Source organism: Dermacentor silvarum, chromosome 6, assembly GCF_013339745.2.
Source record: "Dermacentor silvarum isolate Dsil-2018 chromosome 6, BIME_Dsil_1.4, whole genome shotgun sequence".
In the NCBI taxonomy this organism is placed as follows: domain Eukaryota; kingdom Metazoa; phylum Arthropoda; class Arachnida; order Ixodida; family Ixodidae; genus Dermacentor; species Dermacentor silvarum.
The window spans coordinates 182,491,688-182,506,612 of NC_051159.1; the positions used below are offsets into that span (position 1 = coordinate 182,491,688).

Consider the following 14,925-nt stretch of genomic DNA (forward strand, 5'->3'; position numbering starts at 1 on the left):
TCTTCTTGCGCCTCTGCGCTTGCCCTATTCCCACTACTACAGGTGACAATATGTTCTCAAATATTCGCTTGGAAACATATTTCAGTAAGACTTTGCACGGAAGAGCTCGTTACCATTTACTGGATGCACATTAGCGCTAATTCAAAACAAGTCCTTCCGAGTTGCCTGCGTTGAATTAGGGCTGACATGCATCCAATAAGCCGATGAACTCTGCGGAGATCCGGGAGGTGGAGGAAGCTAACTACGCTGCTATTAAGTGTACATAGGTTGTCCTTCCAGAGTATAGTATACAGTCAAACCTCGATATAACGAACCTCGATGTAACGAAATTTGCGATGTAACGAACTATATTCATTTTCTGATCTTAGTTCCATTGAAAACCGTGCATTTTTTTCGAGATTTAATGAAATAATTTCGTGACACGGTTTCGATTTAACGAAGCTTTCGGCCATTTCAAGCATGTACTTGGCGTCTGTATGGCTCGAAAATCTATCAAAGAACTATGATGATGATGATGAAAATGTATTTATTGTAGGATGGCTCGAAGGCCTATTATGTGGAATAGGAAGGGGAGAGGGAAGGAGAAATTAGAGCCGTCCTAGAAGCTGCGTGTCCTTGGCGAAACCCAAGAGCGAGTCCAGAATGGCCCTGTCGGAATCCGCCAATCCAGTTGCCGGCCTAATCCACTCCACGTAGGACGACACTTGCACCGCCCTCAGGTGGTGGTCCCGCTGCTTAGCGTAGCGCTGACACTCCCAAAACAAATGGGCTGCGGATGGTCGCGTGGCCACGCCGCAGTCAGGACACCTGTGCGGCTCCTGGGGTGCTTCTTCGTCCTCCGAGGCTGTCGAGGGGCCAAGTTCCTGCGACGGAAGGGGGTCAGGAGAAGGGAAAGGAGGACGTCTCTCCCTGCGTGGCCGGTACTGCCGCCACCGCTCTAGCACGTCCGGTGTAAGGACGAAGACGGAACCAAGCCTATGCAGCAGCACCTGCCCCGACCTGGGAAGACCCATGGGAAGTGGGTTTGGGTCTGGCGGGATACTCGCACGGAGTTTCCTCTTGCGTCGGTTGGCTGCTACTCTCAGAGCTCTGTCTGGGTCATACGGTGGTCCTTTTGTCGTGCTAGTTGTGCTGCCGCTGAGGGTCTCTGAAGGATCCCGGGAGATGACGCGGTTGGAAAGAAGGGCGCGCGCCGCCTCATGGGCTATCAAAGAACTATAAAAATGTCGGCGGAGGCCAAAGTTAATTCAAACGTCTTTCAGCATGAAAAGTTTGAGCGGCAAAAACGCCGTCAAAGCGCGCGCGCGCCGGGACGCGGTAGGCGGGAAACGCCGCTACGCCATTTGTCGCGTTGGTAAACGCTCGGAGAAAGCTCGTTGGCAGCGCTCGGAGAAACATGAGAGCTGACGATTCATCCTGTGCAAGGGGGGTGAGGAGGGAGTGAACAAAAGGTGATGTTGAGTGAATGCGCTGAATCTTGGAGGTAATCTCTCTGCGGCAAAGTGCAAACGCTGAGACGAAACAGTTCGTGACTTGGTGCGCATTGGGTTCCCGCGCGTCTAGTGTTGGCGGTCGCGTAATCCCAAGTTTCCGAGACACGGTGCGAAGCGTTCGCTCGCACAGCGACAGCGAGATTGGCCATCGAATGAGATCTGGTAATGTTTGCCTGAGCGCGCGCGGCACCAATAAAACCAGGAACCTTACTTCGTGTAGTCCTGACTTCTTTTTTTTTTTTTTTTTGCTCAGGCCGAATATCCGCATCTTTTGAGACTTCTGTTTCTAATTTGTAGGCGATTAGTGCGCGGTTTACTGCGCCGCGCGACACTATATACGCACGCAAATCTCAGACGCCGCGAGCCACGTCGGTGCATTGCTCTCGGCACGATCTGCACCGTACGTGCTGGCGCTGATAACCGCGATATTATGGTCCGACTTTCTTGAGATTTCTTTATAAGTGCTTACTAACAAGATACTATCCATCAGGAATGCTCTGGGAATTTTTCACTGCTGACTTTAAAACCTCGAATTAATCTGTGGGTTCTCACATGTGCTCTTGGGACAAAGGAACGACAACACAGTAGTGCAAACAATCAAAAGGCCATTTATTGCACCTTTCATACACTAATGCACGCTAGCCGAATTACTACCAATAGAACATTCAGATGGGCGCGCGACAAATCAAGGAAGTCCGACTCACCGCGACCGGATAGCGAGCGAATATGTTCGCCCCATGCTATGACACCATCGCCTAGTCATTCACGTGTACGGTCACGCTAACGGTGGCGCGTTCGAACGATCCGTGTTCTTCCATACCGGTGTCCTGCTCTTAGCCTCGCGAGACGGTCCCGCGAAGCGGGCCGGCGCACTCATGCGTGTTGGTCGCCGATACCAAGCCAAAGAGGATGCGCCTTTCACCTTTTTCTCCCAAGTCACCCCGCCGTTCGGTGGCGTTAGCATCGCGACACTAGCGCCATCTCTCGTAATACGCCGCAACCACCACGACCGCCGCCGGCACTTAGCCACGCGGTGAAGCCGGATTACAGGAGACGCGTGAGAGTCGCGCATCCCCACAAATCCAATTCGCGATTTAACTAAGTTTTTTGCTGCAAATATAACTTCGTTATATCGAGGTTCAACTGTACCTAGATATACTGCGTGCAACGTTCGCTGAATATTAACGTTATAGGGCTCAAAGTGGGAAAGTAAATTTAGGAGTGCCTCCAAGGCAAGCATCACGTGATTCACACTCACTCGTCTTTTCTCTCCTCCTCTGATCGACACGCGGCGGCGCTTCGACCTCTCCTCTCCTAAATCCTCTCCTTTATTTTCTTCGCAGGATTTCTCCGAGGTAAGCGCCGGCTCAGGAGGCTTGAGTATGGCAAGGGCCTGAATGACCGGTACGTTGACATCAACGGCAATCGGCGGAGCAGCAGCTGCAGTGGTCCCCGAAGCTGGCGAAATGTCGTTCGCCGGGGGCGGACACTTCTCGTGTCCTGTTACAAAAACGAAGTTGGGTGAAAATCATGAGGTCAGGATAAATTGACTGCTCAGTGCTCCAATGCGCCACTTTTGCCGAGAGCAAAACTTTCGTAAACATGAGAGTAGGGGAGTTTGTTTCTGCTTGTCATTAAACGTACCTCTCTTTACGGAATATATCGGGTTAAGCTGGATTCACACGACTGGACAGATTGCCATGCAGTTCTGTCTGCGGGTGAAATTGTTGAGTGCCGCCGAATCGCGGCTCACACAAGGAAGCCGCTGACGAGTTGCTTGCTACACGATTCGTTGCAGCTCAGCAGCGTCACACTCGTCTGCGGACTGATTCAATCCGTCCCGTAGCGAGAACCCAGCTTTACTACCGAGGGCGTAAACATGAGCGGCCAGGTTGGTGGTACAGAGTTTAACTATAGAGAGGAGCTATTATTGAAGTATACTCTACTTCGCTGCTGGGGTATAGTGTTTTCAGCAGCGACGTAATCGTTTATATGCAGTCTTTTTCGTTTAATTATTAATATATTAATTCGTTATTTTACGCGGCGAAGCTGTTATGGGGAGTTGCGCAAAGGTTTTCTTATGTCGAAGACCGGCGCGCGACGGCGTGGTCCATAGCAAATGTAAATGCAATGCAAAGGCTTAGCTCTTCTGCCGAAAATTGCCGATTGTCGGAAAATAAACAAATTGAACATATTGCTAACTTCGTGAGACGCCACACTATTGCGAACCATATCAGTTGGGATGTCTAAAGCGCACAAAACTAACTTATTCAACAATGCTCTGAATTATACAGCTAATTTCTGAATTAAGCGTTTGAAAAACTGGCCGTAAACAATGTAGCGATGTCCTGCAATGCTATATTATGCCATATTTTCCCACTGAGATAGTTCACAAATTCGATATCTCCTTTTTAAGTATGGAGTAGGTAGCTTGCAAGTCTATAGTGATTCAGTATTATTGAAGCCAGCATTTCTCGTGCAGTATTTAGAAAATATTTGAGGCTGTAAATCAAAATTGTGCTTTTAAAAAAGGTATAACTCGCTATTATAAGTATAAGAGCGCTATAAGTCGGTTCAGCGGCTGTCCTATAGGAGAGTATTCCTTAGCGTCGCATGCGCTTATCAACCCTTCATTGACGAATGTTGTCTACAGGCAACATAAGAGAAAAATAATTTTCTTGCTGAGCTTCGGTATTGAGTACGAAGTTTCTGGCTAAATGTCTTCGACCAACATTGAGTGACAAGCAGCAAGCGATATTCGCCGGTTTAGAGCAGGAACAGTGGACGAGGTAGAAGCTAATTCTACCTCGTTAATTGGCATGCACCTCACGTTATTTTGAAAGCACAGCCAGAGGAGACACAGAGTGATGCAAGATCCCTGGCTGCAATAATGTCACGCACGTGATACACGCCTATGGGTCACATATGATGAGAGCTGTCTGTGAAAATTCAAAACTGAGCCAGGTGAAACCCACTACCAGTTTACTGCCGGGGTCCCCCCCGCTCCCCCCGGATATTGCTGAAGCATTTTCTCGAAACAATTTTTAATATTTTTCTTGATCATGCTTATTCTTGACGTGTCATTTAGACAACAAATAAAATTTTTGTTGGGTATTTTTATCTGCCGTCATTAAAGGTGCAAGGGAAACTAAAGAAAAAATTGGCCGCATATCTGCTTGCTTCGCTGCAAATGAGGTCGAAAGACGGTAGCCTTCTGTCGCCCCGAGTACTAACACCCTCTCTTCTCCTTCCTCCTCCCACCCCTCACGCTATTCCCGTCCCCTCTCACTCCTCCCATGATGAATACAATGGAGGTTTTGCTGAATTCAATTCAAATTTCCCGCGTTCGCCCTGCTCTCGCGCCATCTGTTGGGACCTTTTTATTACTGTTGGCTTAAAGCCGGCTACAGAGCAGCGGCTTCAGTCGGCTTGTTTTTAACGCGCAGCGTCTCTTTGACACCATTTCTAAAGCGTTGATTTTTCATTTACTAACGTAATAACCAGTCCTATGTGCATTCTTAAATTAATGAACGCTGCGGATCACGGTTATGCACATATATTCAGTTCAGTTCAGATTTAGTTCCCTTTGCTAGGGGTATTACTTAAGGGGTGGGTACAGTTGATAATGCAACAGAAACACAGGTATTAAGAAAAGCTGTACAGGAAAGCTATATTTCGCAAGTGCATAAAAACAGAAAGAAGAAAAAAAAATGACGCGTGAAAAAAACTGATTATTTTTCAGCCAACAAAGACACATTTTCGGAGTACGATGTCGGGCAAGTGATTTCAGCGACGTGGTCCAGTCTGATGCTGTGCGGGAAAAAAAGACGAAGTAAAAAGTATGGGAGCGTGGCCGCATGTAATGGTTCGCAGCGATATGCGTGCGGCTGATGTGGCTCGTGAATTAGGGTAAAAGAACTTATGAAAGAGGCAAAGGCTGGCTGTAGCGCGGCGACGTGCAGATTTTGCTCTTAAGGACGCTTACGTCATATGAGTAGGATTAATGGATGTATCTGACGACGCGGTTTTGAAAGGACTCAAAACCGGGTCTCGACCGACCGACCGACCGAGTTTTTCGCGTTTAGGTAGCTCAAGAAAGACTATCGTCTTTAAAAGACACTGTATTAGTTTTGACGCATATAGAGGATTTCTTTCAGAACTGTGTCCGTTAATTCCGAGGTAAAGAGCTTGGTTACTTAATAAAAAGAATGCTTAACTTCATCTTTAAAAAAACTTAGCGCACGTTGGTATACGTCAGTGTGGCGTCATGGATTTCAAGCATTTCCTTCGTGTTTGGGCCGTTATGGCTCAGTAAAAATTTTCCAATCTTGCCAGGTTCAGCCTTTAGTTCTTTAAGTATATATTTTATTATGTCTTTACAGTAAAAGAAATTAACTGGGCGCGAGAAGACACGGCCATACATCTGGTGCGGTGCACTTCAAGGCGGCGTCGTCGCCCGTCCTATGCATCCCTGGATTACCAAGCGTCCACTCAGCGTAAGAGTGTTCTTTCTCTGTCTCTCTTTTGTTACTGTATATTAACACAGCTCAACTAAATTTATCTTCAGTGCCCCTTTGCGCACTGATTTGTCGTTTCGTATTTTTCCTCTGGTGAATGTCGCTTCAAAACCTGCGATACGGTGCGGTAAGAATCGTCCTATCCTGACCGCCAACGAAGGGAGTTTGAAAGGCGCAGCCGTATACGAACTGGTTGGAGCAGGCGGATCGACCCAGGGTTTAACATTCACTTCAAGCTAATTTAACATTTCATTTATTTTAAATGTTGTTCGCCTCAAGTGTATGCAGGTAAGTGATGTACGTCATCTTGGGAATGTCTGGTAACGACTATAAAACTGCAAGCGCAGTGAGAAAAAACTGCCCTCAATTCTTCAATAAAAAATGTTCTTCATGGATATTCGTACTTTCATCTGGTTCCTGCGGTATTTTTTCGTAAATTATGTGGGATGCGGAATTTTTTCGCTTTGATGTAATGCTGAAAACATAAGGAATTACAAGAACTTGGGGCCGCAAATTGTAGCGATGCCTTTTCTTTTGCCATTTCTTTTGTCACTTTTCGCGCTTCGTTAGTGGTCAGAGCTACGCTCTGCCTGCGTTATCAATGGCGACCGCGAACGATGGATGATAAGAGTGGCATAGAACCGAGCGAAATGCATCGTTGCAAAATCGCAGCCCAGGATGACATTTTCGGAAGGGTTGCTATTAGTAATGGTCACAGCTAAGATATCTGATCTACAGGAGAACTTACATACTCGTTTACATTATTCAGATTGCGCAGTTAAAGCAGGCGTATTTTGAATGTTCGGAAAAGCGTGAAGGGAGGTCACAGAGCCATTTCCTCGGTGCTTGCCAGTTTGTATACTACCTGTAGTCTATCGAGAACTTTCTCCGCCCTGCGGATTTCCGCAGAAATTTATTTGACCAATCAGTTATTGTTTTTGCACAAATCATGATCAGTGAGAGTGGATATACAGTTAAAGCATGTAGCGGCATTGTCATCGGCTTAGGGCCAACGCTGCCAACGGTTCCTGCGATGTCCAAGTGCCGGAATATACGTAACTCCCAGTTTTAATGAAAGCTTCCAGTGTACAACGTACCCCGTCGTGAAAGTCATTAGACAGTTTTAGCAGAGCGCCGCTTACGCTCCGCTCCGCTCAGATTTCACGCTTTGAGATACTGCAGGGAACTGCGCAGATTTAGCATTTGATAAGCGCGTCTTGCCGAGACGCGAGCGACACGCTATCAACTCGGCTGCAAAACGACGAAGAGGCCAAGTAGACACGCTGTCACGCTCCGCTCAGTCGGCTTTGTAGCGGAGCGAGGGATGCGGTCGTCGTACCGGTACGAGCGTTGCGCGCAAGCGCAATATATCGTTCCCGCTAAGCGGTTGTGTGGCACTTTGCTAGCATATGCCGGTCTGAGCGGAGCGCACAGCAAGCGGTCAGCTAAGAAAAATAAATTATGGGGTTTTACGTGCCAAAACTACGATTTTATTATGAGGCACGCCGTAGTGGGGGACTCCGGAAGTTTGGACCACCTGGGGTTCTTTAACGTGCCCCTAAATCTAAGCACACGGGTGTTTTCGCATTTCGACCCCGTCGAAATGCGGCCGCCGTGGCCGGGATTCGATCCCGCGACCTCGTGCTCAGCAGCCAACATCATAGCCACTGAGGAACCACGGCGGGTCAAGCGCTCAGCTAAAACACTCTATTATTACGTGACTGGCGAAACGGTGTCTTCCCTCGCGGCAGCATGCATTTTGTGCGCGTATTGAAAAAGTTGTCGCAGTTTCACCTGAAAGGCGAAGCATCAATTGCGATAGCAAATTTGTAGAGAGCTATACGGAGTAATGATAGTAGCTTTATCAGGTGTATAACCTTGGACATGCAGCAGCACCGGCAACACGCAGAACTGTTGTCGACGCCGTCGGCGTTTTGCCCGCGTTCGCACAAAATGCGTACGGCGTTGGTGACTGTTGCCGGAGCCTCTGATATAAATAGGCACTTGATGCCGCAGCTAAACGTCGCCTCCCCCCCCCCCCCCCTCCCCGCCACGGCCTTTCGCGCGTCGGAAGAAGGCGCGTTTGTTCTACATATGGTGATGGTAAAGGAGGAAAGAGACGCCTACTTCTGCAGCCCTTAAGGGAGCACGGCGCAGAACGCGCGTTTTATTGCGATAGCAATTATATGGACACTCCAAAGCAGATTTCTGCCGTCGCCGTCGCCGTGAGGTTCCGTATGACGTCAATGGAGATGAAATCGTCGCCGCGCGCCGCCGAACGCTGTATGTGCGAGTGAAAGGGCGCGAGGGACGCGCGCTTTCACGGGGAGTGAACCCACGGCGGAGAACAAACGCGCGTTCTGCGCCGTGCGTTAAGGGCTGCAGAAGTAGGCGTCTCTTTCCTTCTTTACAATCACCATATATGTAGAGCAAACGCGCCTTCTTCGGACGCACGAAAGGCCGTGGGGGGGAGGGGGAGGGAAGAGAAGCGACGTTTAGCTGCAGCACCAAGTGCCTATTTATATCAGAGGCTCCGGCAACAGTCACCAACGCCGCACGCATTTTGTGCGAACGCGGGCAAAACGCCGACGGCGTCGACAACAGTTGTGCGTGTTGCCGGTGCTGCTGCATGTCCAAGTTTATACAGCTGATAAAGCTACTATCATTACTCCGTATAGCTCTCTACAAATTTGCTATCGCAATTGATGCTTCGCCTTTCAGGTGAAACTGCGACAACTTTTTTCTTCGCCGTGCGTTCACTCCCCGTGAAAGCGTGCGTCCCTCGCCCCCTTTCACTCGCACATACAGCGTTCGGCGCGCGGCGACGATTTCATCTCCACAGACGTCATACGGAACCTCACGGCAACAGCGACGGCGACGCCGACGGCAGAAATCTGCTTTGGAGTGTCCATATAATTGCTATCGCAATAAAACGTGAGACATAAAAATAGTGAGCACAATAACCCTGATCTGTCCCCTTTGCAACCATTATTTGTCATGAAATCATGATGGGCTTGTCGGGACTTCATAAAAATGTGTACGGAGTATATATGTCATGATGCAGATCGAAATGAAAAGGAACTGATGCTTAAGAACTAACAAATTTTGCATTTTCATCACAAATAGGATTCTGCAGACTGTAAATAGTGTCTTAAGCGAAACGAGCCCTTCAAAAGCTAAGTACAGAGGCTGCGGATCTAATCCCCAGCATATTCTCCTTTCGGATGCATCCTTCCCCCGACGTACCGATAAGGATATAGCCACGGCGTGAGTGCGCCCAGCGCAGGACTGGACGCAGTGTCCGTGCTCGCCGCTGACTATGCACACTTGAGACATTTACATGCGCGAAAACGACAACGGACGACAGCACACAGGACAGAGCGTGCCTGCACACAGTGAGACCGCTTTTCGTTGATTCGTTGCTTCGACGTTTGTCGAAGCAACGTGTCACATATTGGAACACGAATTGAAATTACATTCTGGAGTCTCACGTGCCAAAACCACGATCTCGATTATGAGGCGCGCCGTAGTGGGAGACTCCGTATTAATTCTGACCACCTGGGGTTCTTCAACGTGCATACACCCGATACACGGCACACGGGCGTTTTTGCATTTCGGGGATTTGATCCCGCGACCTTGTGCTCAGCCTTGTGAAACCAAAGCGGTAAGCAACCGCGGCGAGTGTTGGAACGCGAACGCATTAGCGGCGAAAAGCACGAAGTCGAGGGCCAAAGCCGCGGCGATTCAACGCATGTTTCTGTGGTCGGTATATATCTATCGTGAAATGTTTGCCACAGCGAGATATAACTAACGGGGCTTTATCTATATCAGAGCGGTCAATTGGACTGTGAGGGCAGTTAATGTGGATACCTTCAGAACAACGGTAACCCCCTGTGGTTAGCACCACAATAATTTATAGGTATCAATGGCCTTAGACGTGTACGATTCCCAGTGAAGCTGCCTCCGTAAATATTTTTTAAAATTTGCGCTACCTTTAGGTAAGACATTAGAAACAGCTAGCACGGCTATAATAATGGTTCAAGGTACTTTTCAATGAGCGCGTGCACTTACGCTCATGTTCGCTTGCGGGCGAGAGAGGGCTGATCTGTGCGGGGCTTGCCGCCTCGGGCCGCTCAGGGTCTCGCGTCCTCAGCTTCTTCTTGGAACGGCGCCTGGTTCGCGCCTTCTTTTTGCAGCTCCGCGAGCGGCTCACAGTGGACGCATGGGTGCCGTACTCCTGGGCGCTTTCGTGGACGGAATCGCGGTGTTCTCGTTGCGCCATCGTGTAGCAGTGCGAATCGCTGAGGATGGCGTCGGGCTCCATGCTTGGGAAATGATTGCTGTCTAGATGTAGTTGTCTTGGTGTCTTGTCTTGTCTCGTTTCCTAAACTTTGGCGCATACCCACTACGGGGGCTTGGCCAAGAAGCAGGCGGTTTCAACTATGTTTACGAGAAATTTTACAAAAACTTAATCTTAATTTGATATTTAATATTAATTTTGAGATAAAGCAATTTTGTCATAAAGAAGTGAAATATAATAGGAATAATTTCTTGGTGCTATATGGCGGCCTCCCGCATCCTTCTTCTTCTTCTCAACCTTGTACAATTATGGCACCTGTATACCCACAGCGGGAGAGTTGCCAAGAAGATGGGTAAAATGTATAATATGAACTTTACGGTTGATTAAAAATAAAATTTGACGTGAACACCGCAGGAAAGATCCGTAAATTTCCCACGAAGTATCTAAGTATAAGTTGGACGTAGTAGTTATATTTTTGCAATCGGCAATGTATGCTCACTACGCTGTACGGATCCGCTGCAAGCTTTCTTAGGTGCATGTTTTATGCGACGAGAACTTGCTACGCCTAGATCCACACGCACATGCATACTTCGTGTCATTCAACTCCACCAGACCTGCACTGCATGTCGACGATGGTACACAGAATTTCGTACACTCAGATCTGCGCCAGTGAACGATAGGTACTTCCTTTGTGTCAGCGTCCCACGAAGCTATGCATCCAGAGCTCAGTTTTTTTTTTTTTTTTTTTTTTGTATGACCATGCCAAATGGCACTGCCCACGTCGGCGCAGGTCACATGCGACAGAGGGCGCCACAGCGCTCTTGTATATAAGTTACGTTCGCCAGAATAAAGGTTGTGATCGGCATGGAGACGACAGTGGTGTAGCGTGCTCACTCCGCCGGCTGTGCCATGGACCCACTGGATACGCCTATTTGAGATATTTCTACTGGCGTCCGGAGCTACCGAACTATCCGCACAGTGACGCCGCGCTCTTTTGCTGCACTCTTGGGACCGAAGGACAGAAAGTGAGAGAGATGGACAGCGAATTTTCGACGCGCTTCCGCCGAGTGCGCTGCAAACCAACCAAGCGTCGCAGCCGCGTCCACTTCACATGCCGCCGCCGTCACAGAAACCGCCGCAACTGCCGGAACGCAAAGGCTGCCGCACGACGGAACCGCAGACGCCCCACGCTTACCCGGAGTGCTGTACGGGGGCGCAAATAGAAATACGCCTACCCGACGAGTACGACGTGGCCCGCGAGATGCTAACAAGGCACTTCGCCGCTCCTTGCAACATTCACCTGCAACGCCACCGATTCCGTGAGCGTTGCCAACTGCAGGGGGAGCCCATCACGGATTTCGCTCTCACACTTCGTGAGTTAGCGGCTCTTAGTGATTTCGCCACTCAAGCCGACGAAAACGTGTGTGAGCAGTTTGTAGTCGTTGTCACGTGCCCGCGGCTCCGGGAGAGATTGCTGCTCGAGGGTGACAAACTGACGTTCGGCCATGCTTTCCAGATAGCACTTCTGCGGGAGCGGACCCAACGCGGATACGAGGCCTTTGCCAATCCAGTACACCGAATTCAACAGCAGATACGGGACAATCTAACCAGACAGGGCCGACGAGAGGATCGCCTAGATAACGGCACACGCCTCAGAGTCACCGCCGCTTCAGCTCACACACGCACACCGCGTCCGCGCCTGATCTGAACGCCGCCGCCGTTTCCCCGGGGACCGGAACTGCAACTGTCTGCGGAAACTGCGGCGCAACAAGTTGCTTGCCATCAGCATGTCCGCTCGCGGTCGCACATGCTTTGCCTGCGGACGCCGCGGTCACTTCCGGAGAGCTTGTCGAAGCTCCCCCCGCACATGAGAAGGGCACTCTGCCGAGGTCCACGAAATCGTACCGGAAGAAGATGCTGCAAGTGTCATTAGCATTTTGACGGTCCGTACGGTAAACTACACCGGCATCTACATCGATGTCAAGGTTGCACCAGTTACCGCGACCACACCCGCGCATGCCATGACGTTCCTGGTTGACACGGGCTCGGCCATGTCCATTATGGGAGAGCATCTATTCCAAAGCTTGTTTAGCCACGAAGCACAGCTGACAAGCTCCCACCTCACGCTGCTGGACTTCTCGCGCAGGAATATTCCCGTTCTCGGGGCATTTCACGCTACAGTCGGGTACAAAGGAAAAGCAGTCATGATAACATTTCATGTTACGCTACGTGGAACATCTCTCCTCGGCCTGAATGCGGTTCAAGCCCTCAACCTTTGCATTATGGGAAAATAATTGCGCTGCCTGCACATGTCCACGGAGGGACATGAAGAAGTTCCCGCCATGAGCCCCGGTTTTCAACTTCGAAGCGCCACACCAAAAGCAGCTCTAGGATCTCCCACATTTGGTATGCCGCCAAACGTTCTCCAGTACCGCAGTGGACCCCCCAACCAAGTAGCAGATGCCTTGTCCCAACTGCCTGTTCCAGAAACAGAGGGTGGCTTCCGGGTCGATGAAGAGGTTGTGTATTTAGTTATATCGCATGTACATCTAATGACCTTCGGGTTGCTACCGCTTAGGATGGCATACGCGTATATGCTATGCATACGCGCATAGGATGGCACAGCGCTCGCCATGTGTTCTTCTTCGTCCTTGTGCCGTTTTAGCGCTAGGTATCCCAGTTAAAATTACAATGACCTACCAACACGGCCAAACTTCTTCCCTGCTAAAATACTACAGCAGTTCACGCGTTTCATTTATTATGGCCAACCCGGAAAACACTTCCTACAGAACTGACACCCTACCATGACGTATGGAAGGAGCTTTCTATAGTGGACGGGCTTGTTTTGCGCACAGAACGTGTTGTGGTACCTGCCAAGCTAACTGATACCTTCATCCAGTTTGCCCACAAGTTCCACCCGGGAATAGTCAAGACTAAGCAACGCATCAGGGAAAAGTACTGGTTGCCGTGTCTTGACAAGCAAGTGGAAACCGCCATCCGAAGCTGCACTGTTTGAAAAGCCTCGGACAAGTGTGCGAAGAACCTGCAGGCACCGCTCCAGCCTGTCCCACTGCCTGACAGGCCCTGGGACAAACTGTCAATAGACATCATGGGGCCCTTTGAACGTGCACCAACTGACTGTCGATTTGTCATCGTGGTGGTGGACTACTTCTCCAGATGGCCAGAGGTTGCGTTCTGCAGTTACATTACTTCCCGCACGGTGGTCAACTTCCTCCTTGATGCCTTTGCACGAGAGGGTTACCCTACAGAACTGGTCTCGGATCACGGCCGACAGTTTACGTCATGTGAATTCGAGTGTTTCCTAGAGGACAGGGTTATTAAACATTTCTTCTCTGCACTTTACCACCCTCAAGCCAATGGTGCGGTGGAAAGGTTCAACGGGGTCCTTAAATCGTATATACAACTCTCGCTACTGGAGCAGCGACCCATCAAGGCCACCGTTACGGAATACCTGGGCACTTACCGCGCACCCCCCACAGCGCCACTCGTCTGTCCCCACCAGTGTTGCTCCATGGACGCCACAAGAGGACATCGTTAGATGTCATCGGCCAGTCAACCGCAGACTTCGGCACCCACCCCGCCTGGGAACTGCGTAGACTTCGGCGCCGTGTATACGATTACCAACAAAGAAACAAGGCGTATTCAGACAAGCGAAGAGCAACCGCAGGGAGCCCAAATTCAAAGTGAGTGCCTACGTGCGGGTCAAACGTCCTCTTCCTGGAATGAAATGCACCCGAAGTTTTGGCGCCCCACTCAAAATCCTGAAACGCATAGGACGTTGGTCATTCCACCTTGAGGACGGCCCGACGTGAAACGCATCTCAATTGTCTGCTGTGCCTCACGAAGCTGTACAAGAAAAATTGGCGAGACAAGAATCCCTGCGGGGGGACATGGACATAGACATGTCGGTAGGCAACGCCAGAACTCGGACACCGTCCTCAGGAACACAGAGCACCACATTCCAAGGAACACCAACGCCTGATGACGTGCAGTCTCCAGAACCGTTGGTGTCACCACTGCCTCCTTGCACGCCAAGCCCACCTACACGGCCAGTGAGTCCACTAGCTGGAGCCATGACCTCTGGATTGTACTTTGCTGGCCCTCTAATCTCAACTACAATGATTAACTAAGAACAGTGCGACGACCGTGTCATGACCCCATTAAGGTCAATAGCCACAGCAGCAACATCGTCTGCAGTGTGGTAGCGCCTTATCACTGAAATAGTTATGCGTGGCAGATACGAGCGTTGAACGCAGGCGCGAATGCTGAAAAAAAAAAAAAGAACACCACTGTAAAGATAGCACGGCTTAATGCTGCTGCATGGGCCGCGCGCGCCGCAATTGGGCACGCCACAGTGCGAGGGCAGACACAGTAGCATCGGGACCTCTCTATCGTCACGGGCCAGTGCAAGCCTTTGAAAGGGCTGAAAACTTCGTTTTTCGAAGCAGATATCCAAACCCTATATATCTGTACAAACGAACCGTCCAATTCCTACAGCAAAATTCATTTCAATATACAACGGCCTGTGAGAGCAGCGCTGACGCCGCACAATGTAGCTGAGCTATTTTTTTCTTTATTCGGTGAGTACGTTCTC

The 14,925-nt window shown here is 49.8% G+C and overlaps 1 protein-coding gene across 1 annotated transcript in view; it reads left to right on the forward strand.

The window, feature by feature from the left end:
* Positions 1-5,879: 5,879 nt before the first annotated feature.
* The window catches only part of LOC119457095 (juvenile hormone acid O-methyltransferase), a 29,567-nt gene continuing 20,521 nt past the window's right edge, over positions 5,880-14,925 (forward strand). Inside the window, exon 1 of the mRNA XM_037718921.2 lies at positions 5,880-5,989. The gene's annotated coding sequence lies outside the window, so the exon portion shown is untranslated. The remainder of the gene's footprint in view (positions 5,990-14,925) is intronic.